Raw genomic sequence first — 4,789 nt, 5'->3', positions numbered from 1 at the left:
AAGTGTCTACGGTTATTATGGGAAATGGGCTGCTTGACACAGGTGTTCACTGAAGACCAATAATTGGCCACTTTGGGTCCCATCATAAAAATGTGTATTTCCACCTGTGTCATCCTCTTTTTATCAACCACATAAAAAGTCAGGGCTCAAGTGGCCTTCGGATGACAGAGTGGCGCCGGGCACAGGCGTGCAGCCCGTGTTTGCCATTCTGCTGTCCAGTGCTCCCAGCCAGCTGAGCACTGCCTGCATCCTTGGCCCATCACTCCAGCCCAGCAAACATGCCACTGCATGCCATGTCCAGGGGTCATAAAGGTTTAGTGCCTTTTCTATGTCTTTGGAGCGGAGAGAGGACATTTGGGCCAGCAGAAAGAAGCTGGAGGCTCAGACCCCCTTCTCTGTTGTTCAAGACAAGCAAAGAAGTTAGCAAAGCTGTACAGCGAGAAGAGCAAGACTGACCAGAGAGGAGCATGCGCCCTTCGGGGAGAGGACTGGGACCAGCATCCACCCCACCTGCCTGGAGCCCTTCCCTCCACCCCAGGGCAGTGTCTCACCGCCACAGGAATCTTCACAAATAGCCCCGTGATAGCAGTTTACCAGGGACTGACTGACTGGTTGGGAAAACTGAAGCTCAGAGATGTAAAACGGTGGTGCCCACCGTCTCCCAGTGAGAAAATTTAATGCCAAGTAGCAGACACTCCGAGCCCAGTGCTCCTTTCTCTGCAGCCGCCACTGTTACCTTGTGGGAGGCAAGCCCCGGGGCTGCTGGGATACACATGGGGGTACCACACCTGGCCTGAGGGTTGTCAGGGGATCGGAGAGATGAGACGGGAGGTGGGAGGTCGCGGAGACTGCTTACTCACGGGCCTTGTGGGACATGCTGAAACATTTAAACTTGGACCATTGGGCAACTGGGGCCCCAGACAGTTTTGAATAGAGGGGGTGACAGCGAATGTTCTTTAGGCACAGCGGTGGATGCAGGGAGCTGTCCTGACCACCGGTGCTGAATCCATTTCACGGAGGGGCTGGAGAAGACAGACAAGACACGTGCAGAAGGCAGAGTCCTCAGTTGGATGTCGGGGAACAGAGGAGGGAGAGTTAGAGTGGGCTTACATTTCTGGCTTTTCAGCACCTTGTGGTGAAAGAAAGGGAAGGCACTGGGGGTCAGTGTGGTGGAGGAGACTTGAAGCACAGGATGTCAGCTGGAGACAGGAGGCAGAGACTCCCAGAGAAGGCAGGCTCCTATCTCATGCGTAACCACTCATTAGAACTTCCAGGTCACTAACAGACCTACCCCCATCCCGGCTGCCTGCGAGAGACCCAATTAGCCACAGAGCAACCAGGATAAGGCCAACCGACTTGGTGGTTCTGCCACATTCTTAGTCTTTGAGCCCTCAGATTGGAAGAAACCAACTAGTTTTGAGGAGAGGGCCAGGGAAAAACATGCCAAACTACTGGGGGTCAAGGATATGATGGTCAGCCTTGCAGCCAGCTTAGAGAGGCCAGCCTGCCCTCAAAGAGGATGGCTGTGCACACAAGCCACACCTGCTGGACTCCATGTGACCTCAGTCCAGAGGGCCCAGCAGGCTCTAGTGTGCATGCATCCCTTCTCCCCCTCCCCCCTCTTACTACCTCTTTTTGCTTCCCACGCATTTCCCAAGTGTGCCTACTCTGTGCCGGACACTGTTGGCAGCAGGGTCCACAAAGGCAAGTCTGCTGGGGCCTTCTGTGCCAACCCCAGGGAGAGGGATTCCCTGGAAGGAAGCCAAACCTCCTTGCCATTCTCTCCTCCTCTGGAGTCTGTGGATTGCTGTTAGCAGCTTGGAGGCAGTTGCACCCTGCCAGGGGCCAGGGCATTCTGGGTTTACTCGTACATTTCTTTCTGTCCATATTACACCCCAACTTTCAATTTTGAGAAGTAAATATGCAATTTTTTCCCTCCCTGTAATTTTCCCTGCTGTGGCTGTGGATGTCAGAGCAGCTGGAGAATGTGAATAGCTCAGTGCTTTCTAAAAGTAAAAGGAGGCCGTTGAGCATCGTGCATTGTGTGCTGCTCTTGGCTAGATCCAGAAGTTCTGTTGGGGGACATGCTCTCCAGGCTGAAGTATCAGGGGAACTTTAACCCCAATAATCTGTGTCCTCACCTTCCATTAGCAATGAGATAATTGCCAAGAAGTGAGCATGTGTGTGCACACATGCATGTGTGTGTGCTGCAGGGACGTTAATAGAGGGGAGTTGAGGGTATCTGCTTATGCAGTCAAGCTTTCTGCATTTTCCTCTGGAGACTTTTGAAGGTCAGGACAGTCTCGTGGATGCTTTTGTTCGGGAGAAGTGAGTCAGACAGATCTGGGATGGCTTATTTACTGTGCAACCTTGGCCATATTTAGTCTATCTGGGTCTTAATTTTACCATCTGTAGAACAGAGTGGTGGGCTTGGAAATATGCTGCCAGATCTCCTTCCAGGAAGGACTCACTGATCACCCACAAGATGTGTGGTCAGCAGCCAGCTCCCAGCTGTCAGCTTCTTCAGGATCTGCCTCGGCAGCAACAAACTGCCGCATCCGAGGTCATGCCCTTCCCTGAGCAACCCACATCCAGCTACTGAGTAAGGGAGCCTGGACGGCGGGGCTACACCTGCTCCAGGCCTGCCCATTCAGGCTGGGCTGGAGCCGTGTCCCTTTGACTTCTGCCCACTTTGGAGTCTTCCCTTTTCCCTTCACAGGAGTTGATCATTAATAAACATCTTGCACCCCACGCTCTACCTCAGCATCTCCTTAAAGAAAACCAAACCTATGACAAATAAGGATCATGATTTTCACTTCAAGGGGTTACTGTGTGAAGGCTGCATGGGATGCTTATATGTATCTAATACTGCCGGGAATGTTAACAAAGCACGACAAATATCTAATTCTTTCCCGTCCCTTCCCTGGAAATGGTGACACTAAATCCCATTCCAGGCCTTGAGCAAGTGTTCATTACTGGGCTCTGTAATAACGGTTTGGATAAAGCCCAGGGAGGAAAGTGGCCCTGAAGGTCTGTGTGGGCTGCTAGGTCGGAGGGCCTCCCCAAGGTGTCTGGAGCCGGTCTTGTCCCTCTTGAAGTTCATTGTGCCTGGATCACACCGGCCCTCTTAAGGTTCCTCATGGAAAAGAAATGGAGCATGCAAATACTCTTTATCATAATCACCATGTATCCACAGGGTAATTCATAAAAGTGCTGGAAATATATTGAAATTCAATATTGTTTTAGTCCAAATCAATATTAATAATTGTTTGCATTTTAAAGTGCACTTTGCAATTGAAAAATGCACAAAGATCAACCAGTAGATGCTAACACATCAAATTTTCCTATTAAAGGCATAGTACCTTCACTTTAAAATGTTTCTTACACAACTGAGGATGGCGCTGATCCATGAAAATGGTTATTTATTATTTACGTGCACAACATTAGAATTTGCTTCCATTATGCATGAGCTGAAAGGCCAGTAAGTTTTATTTTTAAGTTCTTGATTTTTTTAAAGTTACACTTTTTATTTTGAGATAATTTTAGATTCACCTACAGTTATAAAAAATAATACTGAGAAATCATGTGTACCCTCTATCCCATTTTCCCCAATAGTGACATCTTATACAACTATAGTACAGTATCACAGTGATGATATTGATGTTGAAATAGTCAGGATAGAGCACATTTTCATCACTCTAAGGATTCCTTGTGTTGCCCTTTTAAATATCTTTAAAAATTAATTATTTTTAAATGACAATGGTAACTATTAGATTTCTGCCTCATAATGATTTCTATCAATAAGTGAGGCACTAACCTAGCTGGGTCCCATGTAGGGATTCAAGCAGAGCAGTGGTCACCTCAGTAGGGAGTGGCCTTAGCCAGACTTGCCTCGGCCAGGCAGGCCTCAGGGGGGCATGGGCTCTGTGGGTCAGAAAGAACCTGAGAACACAATTTACAGTTTGACACTTGCGTTATGGGCCTTTGCTCCCTCCACAGAGACAAAGTTGTCTCAAAGAGAGACAGTTTGGCAGCTTTGATCCACAGGGGCCCAGCAGTGACCCAGATTTGTGACAAGGGGGTAGGTGAAGGAGAGCCTCACCAGAGGCCACCTGCTCTGCCTGAAAGTGGCCTCATGCAAATGAAATTGACAAGGTGCCTTTCTGTTCTCTAAGACGTGTGTCTCACACCAGAGTTGCAGGGAACTTGGGAACACATCCACAGTGGATATTTTGGATGCTGACTGATTCTGCGATTAGGAAAATCAAATCTTGGGGTGTGCCTGACTGGAAGGACAGTCAGACACACCCCACTCTGAGCACATATCCATCTCATGGCACCTGCTGCTTGTTTGGCTTCCCGGGCCGCAAACTCAGCTCCCCGTGTCCTGGTCATGCTTCGCATGGTCATGAACTGGACCACTCTGGTCCTTCTCAGCTTCTGGGCCCACTCCCAGGACCTGTGGGATGAGTGAGACTAATAGTAGAGAGTGGTTTCTGCTCAGTGTCAGTATTCCATTTGCTTTCATTGATTTTTTTTATTGTGATAAAATATATATGTAAAATTTTCCATTTTAACCATATTTAAGCACAGAGGCATTAAGTACATTCACATTGTTGTGCAACCACCACCACAATCCATCTCCAGAATTTTTTTTTATCTTCCCCAGCAGAACCTCTGAACCCATCTTACCTAATAATAGACAAACATGGTAATTGACCATACCTTCGCTACACCTCCCATTGGCTAATCAGCAAGATATGCAAATTAACTGCCAAAAAAATATGGC

This window comes from Myotis davidii, unplaced genomic scaffold (assembly GCF_000327345.1).
Source record: "Myotis davidii unplaced genomic scaffold, ASM32734v1 scaffold77, whole genome shotgun sequence".
In the NCBI taxonomy this organism is placed as follows: domain Eukaryota; kingdom Metazoa; phylum Chordata; class Mammalia; order Chiroptera; family Vespertilionidae; genus Myotis; species Myotis davidii.
Note: the sequence above shows the minus strand (reverse complement) of the source record.